Source organism: Lynx canadensis, chromosome B1 (genome assembly GCF_007474595.2).
Source record: "Lynx canadensis isolate LIC74 chromosome B1, mLynCan4.pri.v2, whole genome shotgun sequence".
Classification (NCBI taxonomy): Eukaryota; Metazoa; Chordata; class Mammalia; order Carnivora; family Felidae; genus Lynx; species Lynx canadensis.
Genome location: NC_044306.2, coordinates 9,246,785 through 9,259,180, shown reverse-complemented (window position 1 = coordinate 9,259,180; position 12,396 = coordinate 9,246,785).

Sequence of the window (12,396 nt, the reverse complement as noted above, 5' to 3'; positions counted from 1 at the left end):
TTTGCTCTTGTATTTATTTGGATCTTCGGTCTCTTTTGAGTTAGTGTGTGTTTATGATGTGAAGTCTCAAGTTCACCATTAGATAACCTTTGCACTATTTTAGAATCAAGCTATCTTGATCTTCATTTGTTTGGCCTCTCCTTGGCTCTAGGGGTGTATATTTTTAGTCAAATTTTTTAAAATATTCACCATTATTCCTTAACTACCCCTCTCTATTTGCAAATTCCAATTACAAGATCATTAATATCCTTTCAATTTTCCCAAAGCACACAGTTTTGGGGTTCTTTTTCTTCAGGCATTTTGTGCCTTTTATTTGGGAAATTTTTTGTTATAACATCTTCAATTTCAGGAGTGTTTTCTTCCTCAGTGTGCTTTTAATCCTATCCACTGTAAATGGATAAGAGCTTAATTTGCATATCTAAAAGTTGAATTGGGGACTTTGTACATCTTTGACCATCTATAAAATAAGCTGTCATTCCTCTACCTTTTTGAGAAAATAGATGTGATTCTTGTTTTTATGCTAATTATTAAGTTTGTTTCTTGAGTGGTTTTTCTCTTCACTATTAGTGGAAGTGTCCTGCATCTTCCTATACCTGGTAATTATTTCATGCCAGACATTGTGAATTTTATTACTGTTAAATTTATTTGCATTTCTATAGATACTATTGACTTCTATCTGGGCCATGGTTACCTTGGAAACTATTGTCCTAAAATGTTTATTAACTATTATTTTAATACCTCTGAGGTGATTATTGGGACCCTTTTATAATTTGTGAATTTTGTTTATGTCTTGGCCAGCTGTTCCAAGGAATGTAATAATTAACCTTTTCAAATTCCAATGTTTACAGTCATTTTGCTCTGTTATTTTTTTTTAATATTTTACTGATGGAAATTTTAATGTATCATATGTAAAAATGTTAAAAACTCATCTTCCTGGCAATTTAATACCTTCTTTTTGCTTTAAGATGAAATAATCAATCTATGGTTTCTAAGAAATAGCAAATCTGAATGTGGTCATCTTAAAACAACCTATAAAAGATAAGATGCTCAAACCTTTTTTGTTGTTGTTGTTGTTATTTGCTTCTATAGTTAAATGCCTCAGAAGACTATTCTAAAACTATACTGGAGACCTTTGTTTCAGAGATAAATTTTCACATCTATCCACTGATTATATATAGCTATATCATAACTACAGATAAATATAAAGCAATGCATAATTAAGTAGTCTATGTGCTATACATTATTACCTTTTTTTCTTCTTTTGAAACATTTCAAGAAATCACATTAAAGAAAATAAATTGACATACTAATTGTTGAGTGTTGGTTCTAGAAATAGGGTAAAATATAATTATATTAATAATGAAGCTAAATCCTTGATGGGTCAATTTCACTGTAAAAATAACTTTGGCTACCAAAATATCATCTTAAATTTTTATGCCTAGAATCACCTAAAATGAGAGACTCTAGGACGATGAAGAGTTTATTAAGCTAAATTTCATGCTATGACTAAAGAATTTTGAGTGGCTATTTTACCTCAGGTGGAACATTGGATTTAAATTGAAAAAAAAACGAGGCCATAGTATTTTAAGATATATATACTTTGAAAGCATAAGTATTTAATGAAATACATATAAACATTAAATGTTTTCTAAATAATAGGGAGAAAGGCCCTTAAAAACAAGGGAAAATTAAGCAGCACTATTTTAGAAATAGCTTATTTTCATTATTATTTGATCATGAACCCTAGGGTACAGTGTATAAAAATGAATAAACACATGCATTAAAATTAAATACAAGTGTGATCACAAATGTCACTTTAAAAGAGGAGGTGAAGTAGCTGTTAAAACTTACTTTCTCATGTTATTTTATCTTTGCTGCTTTGGTGTATAAACTTCAAACCAATCTGTAGAATGACTTTTGACTCATTTCATACTAAAAATACCAATGGACATCAGTATTTAAAAATATTCCTGGAAAAAGATGGTGGCCTAAGGCTGTCAACTAAATTCCCAATGTCTCCAAAAAGAGTAATTCCTTTTAAAGAACTGAGGGCTGATGGAACATTTTCTGCAAAGCCAAGGATGGGGAGACCACATCAAGGAAAGATGGACACAAAATAATAATGAGGACTCCACCACCAACACAGTGACCTACTGTCCAGAGGGATATCAGTGGTGGGGACGGGGTCGTCTGTGGTGGACTCAACGATCCTGGGACCCAGTAAAAAATAAGTGGTAGTTTAAAGGGTGGCTAGACTATAGCTGAAGGAGAGCCATTTAGTAATTCACAGCATCAGACAAAAAGGCAGGGAGCTGCTGACGTGCCACTATGACTGATGTTTTGCTGTCCTCCAGTTTCCTAGTGTGCATGGAAGCAGGGTCCCTAGGCTCTGGCCTGCCTGAAAATGCCACCCAGGTGCAGCACACCTGGGCTTGCGCATGCTCCCTCCAACTATCCTGCCAGAAGGACCGTGTTCTGTACGTCTAGCACGGTACCCAGACCAGCTCCAGATGACCCAGAACCACATCCTTCGGGGGCCCGTGGGCATGTACTTAGACACCCACCCCTCCAAGCCCTGCTTGTATTTCCACCACGGGGACCTTGGCAAAACCTGCCCAAGGGCCTCTGCATTATTGTTCCAGTCATCATGCCAAAGCAGCCACTAAAACAAAGTCTGCACAGGGAATACTCCTCTCTGGGTCTGCTACTTCAAGAATGGGAAAGGTAGCTGGTCTGCCTAATTCATAAAAGCAAACAAAATCATGAAAAACAGAGAAATGCATTTTACACTCAAGAACACGATAAAACCCCAGGAAAAGAATCCTAACAAAAGAGAGGTAAGTAATTTACCTGAGGTAATTGGAAGTAATACTCATAAAGATACTTTTCATCCATAATTTTCCCGAGTTTGTTGCATAACAACTTCAACAAAGAGATTAAAAATACCCTTGAGGGATTTAACAGCAGAATAGATGATATAGAAGACCCGAGCAGCAACCTGAAAGAGCAGTAAAAACCAAGCTCTCAGAATATATATATTAAAAAAAATGTGACTAGGCTAATGCATCACTGGGATAATATTAACATAAAGCAGAGTAAAATTCACGTTACAGGGGTCCCAGAAGGAACAGGGAACACAACTGTCCCAATGAGGGGAAGAAAACAGACATCCAGACCAGGAGGCACAGAGAGCTGCAACCAAAACGAAGACAGGGAGATTCACCCTGACCCATATTATAATTAAAATGTCAAAAGTTGAAGACTAAGAATCTTAAAAACAGCAACAAAAGAAAAAATGGTCAAATACATTGGAAAGATTGAAAACTATAAGCTGATTTTTCAACAGAAAGCCTTGTGGTCTAGATGGAGCAGAGGATAACTGTAAAATACTGAAAGGGAAAAACTTACAAGGATTCTTGAACAGCACGATTATTGTTCAGAATTGGAGGATAAATGGAGTTAATAATAAACTATGCACCAGGATGTTTAAAGCAGCATTATCGATAATAGCCAAATTATGGAAAGAGCCCAAATGCCCAGTGACTGATGAATGAAGAATATGTGGGGCATACATACATACATACAGTGGAATGTCACCCAGTAATCAAAAAGAACTAAATCTTGCTGTCTGCAATGATGTGGATGGAGCTAGAATGTATTATGCTAAGTGAGGTAAGTTAATCAGAGAAAGACAAATACCCTATGTTTTCACTCATATGTGGAGTTTAAGAAACAAACAAGCAAAGGGTGGGTAAAAAAGAGAGAGAAACCAGGAAACAAACTCTTAACTACAGAGAACTGATGGTTATCCGAGGGGAGATGGGGAAGGGGATGGGAATTAAGGAGTGCACTTGTTGTGATGAGCACTGGGTATTGCACAGAAGTGTGGAATAACTATAACATTTATATACCTGAAACTAATAGTACACTGTATGTTAACTAACTGGAACTTAAACCTTAAAAACCAGAGGAGGACCCCAGAAGAAAATTACAGATGAATATCACCAATGAACAGAGATGCAAAAATCCCCAACATTAGCAAAAATGAAATTGGTACGTTAAAAAGATCATATACCACATGCAAATGGGATTTATTCCAGGGATGCACAGATGGTTAAACATGTGCAACAAAATGAGGGATAAAAATCATTGATCATCTCAATAGATGCAGGAAAACATTTGACAAAATCCATGTATCAATGATAAACTTAACCAAGTGTATAAAAGGAATGGACCTCAACATGTAAAGTCCATATAATATGAACTCACAAGTACCAACAGACTCAACAGTGAAACGGTGAAAGCTTTCCCTCTAAGATCACAAGACTGGCCCCTCTCACTTCTTTATATTCAAGTTGATATTGGTTACACAATAAGTAAGTTATGCAGATATTATGGTATTGGTATATAGTCAATAATGTAACTTTATGGTGACAGTGTCTAAACTTACTATAAAGACTGCTTTTGCAATGTATAAAAATGTCAGATCACTATAATGTTCACCTGAAACCCATAGCATATTGTGTAGCAATAATACTTTTTTAAAAAAAGTAATTCAGTTAATGCTTTAAAGGTCCCTAATGAAACATATCTGGGAAAAGAGAGAATGTTCAATACCGAAGCACAGCAAACAGTGAAGTCTGAGAGGCTGGCCGGGCAGTGGTTGGGCTTTCCTTATACAACAGAAAGATCAAGGACAAATGGTTTCCTTCAAATGCATTTGGTGCTCTGACTGTATAAGGCTAGATGCTTTATTTCCACATTTACCCAGAGAGTTAATCTTTGGATTTCCAGGTAACTTGTTACAGATGACTACAGACTTTTATAACTGTGAGGCACTGAAAAGGAAGATCTGGGGCACTGGATAAGGAAGGACACGATACTTCATGAATCAGGACACGGATAATCCGTTTCCACTGTGACCCTCTGGGTTACATTAGACAGTTCTTCCATGTAGTTAATTTGTCACAGTAATAAGATGAAGTTTCTGGGTATATACAACTAACACATCATCATAAGGGAAATATTACCCATTAAGCCAATGAAGGGCCAGCCAGAAGGTTTACTTGTGGTGATAGGTCTCCTTTATAAGTTCAGAAAAGGGAATTCCTAATGCTCAGCAGTTGAGATGTTTACTCGCCCTCCATTTCCTGAAAACTTGTTGTGCTCAAATTATCATCATTAAAGTTTTTACACAGAGGGGTCACATGTCGGTTTCATTCACATTTCACCCAAAGTAAGTCCCATGATCTCACCTGATGTCAAGGATGCATGAAATGATAATCCTTGATAGGAAGGGCAGCAAATAGGAATACAACCTTCTACATGGGCCTTATTTACTTAGTTGTCTAATTTAAGAATCTAGTCCTAGCGACAATCAAAGATCCTAAGTTGTCCACTTCAATAAATTCTTAGTATTCACTCCTTACTATAGTGATTTAAAAAAAAAAACAACTAATCTTTGATTAGATAATAGCTGCAGTCACCACACAAATTTTTTTGTATCCCATTACTAAATATAAAAATACATTAGGATATTCAAACAATTTCATTAGGCTTAATTGAATGTTAGATTGAGGCAACATTAGAATAATAGGGAGTCATTCAGATCATGGACTTTGATGTTGTGTTAGCTTTTCTTTGAGTTCTTGCTCTAACAATGCCCAATTTGAATAGGTTAAATATTTCAACATTCTTATTGGTAAAATTAGGATAAGAAAAACTTCTTCATTGAGTCATTGTAAGAATTATTTGCCACAATGTTTGCCACGTGATAGATGCTTAATATATTGTTGTACATTATTAATAGAAAATAAACTAATCCCAAAGACTCAATGGTGAATTAGGTTAATTTGTAATGGCTATGAGAGAATCATCTGTGGTTTTTAATCTAACTGCCCATCCCTCCACAATCAAGAGTCTGATACACACCCTCTCTGGAGGGACAGTCTCCCTCTTCCTTCTGAATGGTTCTATAAGTCATGAAAGAATAGCATGTTCTATCCTTCAGGTGTGTTGGTGAAGCACAAAGTTTGACAAGCCTTGCCTAGTGAATTCTAGTGTCAGCAGTAGACCTTTCATAAAGTAGTTTCAATTGCTTTAAATCCGGATCTCCATTCACTGATAAGAGTGTTGACTGCTCTAGCTCTTTCTGTAAGCTCATAATTGGGCCAGTGTCATATGCAAATGTTATCAAAATTAAACTAGAATGGACCGTGCATGTGGTGAAATATGTGCATAAAATACAGTATTAACTGTATTAGCCAAAAAAGTCTTTAGAGATTGTCAAGATTGAATAAAGTATTTCTGAATTAAATACTTTATCAGGTGGAGAAATTCTATGTATAATAGTATTATGTAAGGTATTTCAATTAAAATTAAAATCTTCACCACATGCTTTTGCGATTACACGAAAAAAGATACTATTTATACAACAAAGTAAATGCTTCCTATGGATGATATGCATAGTAACTCAAAAGCCTATATTTAAACTCACTTTTGCATAGCTTTTATCAATGTTTCATTTTACTTCTTTTGTGAAAAAACATTTTGTACTTCAATGTCCTTCCCTGCCCCCGCAAAAAACTTTTCTGAATAAAGATTTTGAGAAATATCAATGCCTTCCCATACAGGTTTCAGACTCTAGACAGTAAAATTTTAGTTTAGTTTCGAATATATTGTCCCATAAGGAGGCTTGTCATGTAAACCAATGGATGCATCAAACAATGATTCTTTGCACTAATTAACTTGAGTTGACTAAAAATATTCCACAGCGTATGCCATAAAAAAGTTGAGAGCTACTTGTCTTATTCACTATCAGTGCCAAGTTATACTTATCTAGGGGCTTTCTGTCTACTAAAATAACAGTTTTGCTATGCCTAGAGACACTTTCTATCAGTTTTATGAGAGCACACAAACAAGAGACATCAGACGCTTAGGCAGTGGGTATTTATTCTTCACACAACACAGTTGTAGCCATCTTAATCAGCTATATCAATGTGAGAACATTCCTATAGAACATATTACTGATTATTTTGAAACATGTCTACTCAGCTCAGAAGCACTTTCTTTTTTGATGTGTTCATTTTATTACTTCCTTAAACTATTGGAATCCACTTCAATCTTTATCTCACTGTAAAATAGGAAACATCATCACTTTGGCACTTGGTGGATACTACCAATAAACAAAGTTTATAAATGATAGAATGTTGGAAACTTCAATAAAAGCTTTTGAAAGTTAGGTCTTAAAAACAGAGTATTTCAAATTACTTTGAAGGATGTTTCTTAAACAGAGGAGAATTTTCTCCCTCTAGACCTTAGGTAGGTGAAGAATCACCTGCATCAGAATTAGAGTAGACAATGTCAACACAGTGATAGGTACTTACTCTAGCTCCACAGTGAGAAAAATCTCTCCTGATTCAGTGATGGGGAATTAGAACAGGAAAACATAAACATTTGGAACCTACAGCAGAAACATCTACATAGAAAGCAGTTGGATTTGAAATGAAAAACAATTTATGTTTTTAAACATAGCTGACTTTTAAGGAGTATGGATAGTTTTAAACTTAAGCATCTTGATGAATTTGACTATGCATGCACAAAGTAAAATGGGTACTGAAAAAGTCATGAATTGGTCTATATAATAATAAGGAAATTAGAGTTTCAAGGGCAATCAGACATGGATGAAGGTGAGAGAAGGGAATGGAATTAGTGAAGTGGAAAAAGGCCCAGCAGTACATGAAGTCAAGGAATAGGGGCATGTTTCAGAAAGTGAGGTGGTTTAGATCATTTTTGTGAAATGCAAGCTGTTCAAGTCCCATTTTTTTTTCAGTCGATTATATCGCAATAATGACTACTGTCCTAAATGATTTATTTCTATTTCTAAAAAAACATTTGGGACTTCAAAATATGAAACAAATTCGGTAATTGTAGAAAGTAGAACTAAATTCTAGTGAAGACCGTGATAGAATAGGTCTCAAAGTGATTATTAGGTATTTATCTGAGGCTTCCTGTGTCTACATGTATGGAAAAGGCTTGAACCAAACAGGTCTAGATTTCAAGGGACCAACACATGGCGTTCATGAGTCTCATAACATGAAATGGTTTCCTTTGGTTGTTATTTTGAAAAATAGTATTCAGAGATCAAGAAACTGTGGAATAATAAGGTGTATCAAATTTGGAGGCATCTATATGAAACCACAAATATTAGAAAATGGGGAATTTACAGAAAGTTTATTGTGAGAAATGGCATAAATCCCAAATGATGATCTGATATAATTAGATCAGCTTATCAATTAAGGAAGAGAAAATAGGATAGGGGGACACACAGTTGGAGCAAAAGAGAAGATCTGAGAAGACTTTTAATACAGATTTTATAGCATCTCTGAACTTCTGTAGTATTTAAGTAACATGTCTAACTGGCATTTGAATACAGGTATTTAGTCTCTTGAGGTATTCTCATGGGGTTACTAATCCTACTCCTTATTTCCTCTTGAAATGTAACAGAGCTTATGTGGGCTTTTTTTGGCCAAAAAAAATGTGATTTTTATCTAAAAGGTGTTGCTAAAAACATTACATTTAATGAGTGCTTGTGACATTTTGCTAAATATAAGAAAAATATATTTTGTACTGTTTTATTTTCTTAATTGCCAATAATTTCCCCTGTATTGTTTGAAATGCTGTGTTCTCTTGCAGTGTGATTCATGGTGAGAACATTTTTATGTTAATTAAACCTAGAAGAGGAGGAGTGCAAGCTGGTGGTATAGAAAGATCCTGAACTCACCTCCTCCCATGGACACACCTAATCTACAGCCACATATGGATCATTTTCCTCTGAAAACTAGATGATCTGTTTGCCACAACAAAGGATAAAAGAACTACACACAAAGATGGGAAGCAGAGGAAGACACAAATTAAAAAAACAACAACCCATCCCTGCTATGGTGACAGGTAATAGGGAGGACTGTCACTGGACAGATCCTCCTTCTAGAAGAATGAGGGATTGATGCCCTACATCAGGCACCTTAGCCCCCTGGACCTGCACCAGAAAGATGAGCCTATGGAACATCTGGCTTACATAGCCAATGGAGCTGTTGTGAGGAAGTCCCAAAGTGCTATAGGAAACTGGGATTCCCATTTTACAGAGGGCTCATGTGTACTCTTACTGTTCCCAAGACCCAGTGGAAAACAAAACAAAACAGTTTGAAGAGTACTTAGACTAAATGTAAGGGGGATTTATTTGCTGATCTAGGGGGCATCAGCTAGAAAGGCAGCAAACAGTTGAGATGATCCCCAGAGAGGAAGGTGCTGGAAGAAGCCATTGTTGCACTCTCATTACCTGCTAGCACAGGGGTGTAAGCTTGAACAGAGAACCCTTCCACTACCTTGATTGGAGGGGCCGGGATGGGCTATCACTGCACTTGCTGGGGCAGGCAATTGTGAGCTATTGCAGAGTTCTCCCTAGGTAAAATCTGCTGGCATGGGGGAGTTGTGACACTCCTCCTACCCCCTGATTCGAGATGATAAGCATCAGAATTCATGGCATTCTCCCTCTCCCAGACAAGCCAGCATGCACACACTCAAGACATTTGGTTTCTGCCTTCAAGAAACTGACAAGCATCCCCCACCCACTGCACTCCACAGCTGCCTTGCTAAAGCCAGCAGAAATGTGCAGTCCACACCAGGGACACCCCTTCATTACCAGGCCCTAGTGTCCAGGAGGCCTGGCATTTGAGAACTCCATGGGACTTTAACAATTGTAAAGAGTACTTGGCAAGCCACCACCCATAGGACAATGCACAGACAGTAGACTGAACAAAACTCATTCTTTTATGAAAAAGGCCTATTCACTTAGCCTGATACTGAAGCCTGAAGGAAAGGCATTGTGTTTTCTACACACCTAGAAGCAAAAGAAGTGCTCCCAGGGAACATCAACAGGAAAACACCTGCTTGCACACTCCCTTGGCCTAGCTACAGATCAATGAGACTTCCCAGGAAAGTGCTTATACACTTCTGTGGAGCAATGAGTCTTGCTAATGTCACATAAGGCCCATTTCCAGATCTCCTGGTCTGGAGATCAACAGATAGTATAATCATGATCTCAAAGGACTGTATATATTTGTGTGCTTTAAAAGTTTCTGCCAGAATGTCTGGCTTCCACTTAGCCTCAACATAAGTGCTAAATAAGATTCCTCTTCTTGGATTACTGACAGGTCTTGGCACATCCTTAACAATGGGAGCATGTCCAGAATAAACCAGGTGGTTTAGATAATCACAAAGGCTGGAGAGACAACCAAGAGCTAGGGCAAGGTTGAATGAAAAGCATGAGCTATACAAGGCCACAGCTTCAAGACAAAGAGATACATGTTGCACCTAATACACTGAAACAGAGTCCCGCAAAATGAGGAAACAGATAAATATACACAAAACAAAGAACAAGATGAAACCTCAGAAAAAGGCCTTAATGATGTAAAGGTAAGTAATCTATGTGATACACATATTAAGTAATGGTCCTAAAGGTAGTCACAGAAGTAGAAGAATGAAGAACACGGAGAAGTTCAAAGAGAAAACAAAGTATTTAACAGAAGTGACAGAGCTGAAGGATAAAACAGCTGAACGGAATAAACTAGATGAGTTCAATAAATTGGTGACAAGGAAGAAAAAGCAATGGAACTCACCCAAAGAGCAAAACAAGAAAAAAAAAAAAATCAAGGAACTACTCAGACTACAACAAGTGGAACAACAGCTACAGTATAGGGGTCCCAGAAAAAGAAGATAGAGAAAAGGGCAAAAGCTTATTTGAAGTCACAATGGCTATAAGCTTCCCTAACAGGGAAGGAAACAAATTGAGGAATGTCAGAATCCAGGAATGTCAGAGAGGTCTAAGTAAGATGAAGCCTAAGAAAGCCACACCATGACACATCATAATTAAAATGTCACAGTTAGAGAATCTTAAAGGCAACAAGAGAAAAACAACCTTTTACATATAAGAGAAACCCAATAAGGCTATCGGATTTCTCACTAGAAATTTTGCAAACAAGAAGGGAGTGGCTTGATGTATTCAAAGTGTGGATAGGAAAAAAAAAACAAAAACAAAAAACTTCTAATGAAAACCACCACCATAAAATGTAGGGGAGATTAAAATTTAGAGTTTTGAAATGTATTCAAATTTAAAGTACACTTATCTTTACGTGGAATAATATACGAAACCTCATATAAACTATAAAGCAAAAACTTATAAATATGCAAAGAAAATGAAAAAGGAAATTAAACACTAAAGAAAGTCATCAAAGGGGAAGAGAGAAAAAAAGAAACCGAAAAGAACTACAAAAAACAAACAAAAAAAACAACAAAATGGCAATAAGTATATATCTATCAAAATTACTTTAAATGTAAGAGGACTACATGTCCCAGTCAAAAGATACAGAGTTGCTGAATGGATTTTTTGAAATAAGGACACACACACTAAAAAAGATATTCCTTGCAAATGGAAGTGAAAAGAAAGCTGATGTAGCTATACTCCTATCAAACAAAATAAACTTTAAAACGAAGATTGGAATGCAATACAAAATAGGCAACTACATACTCGTAAATGTTGTATCTTCTGACCAAATTGAGCCTTTTATCAATATATGCACCCAACATAGAAAGACCAAAATACATAGAGCAAATATTAACAGACATAGAGAAAATGACAGCAATACAATAGAACTAGGGAATTTTCACACCCCATTTAATCAATGGATAAATCAACCTCATATGATACATTAGACCAGATGGGCATAACAAATATGCACAGAACATTCCATCCAAAGCAGCAGAATACAAATTCTTTTCAAAGCGCACACACAAATTCTTCAGGTAAGTTACATGTTCAGGCACAAGTCTCCATTTTCTAGAATATTAACTCCTATCAAGTATCTTTTCTCCCGTGAGGGTATGAAGCTAGAAATCAATTATAAAAGGAAAACTGAAGAAGAAGAAATTATAAGAAGAAACATTAACTACTGAATCATAAAAAAAAAATAGATAATTTTTAAAAACACCTAGAAACAAAACAGAAATAGGCCATACCAAAACCTATGGGATTTAGCAAAAGCAGTTATAACTAGGAAGTTTATAGTAATACAAGCCTACCCCCAAAAAAGAACAGAAATCACACATAAACAAATTAAACTTTACATGTAAAGGACCTATAAAATAAAGAACTAATGAATTCCAATGTAGTAGAAGGAAGGGGATAATAAAGATTAGGATAGAAATACATGATAAACACACTTAAAAGATAGTAAAAAAAAGATCAATGAAATTAAGAGATAACTTTTTGAAAAGAAAAATAAAATTTACAAATCTTTAGCTACATTCACCTAAATAAACTTCAAAATCAGAAATGAAAGA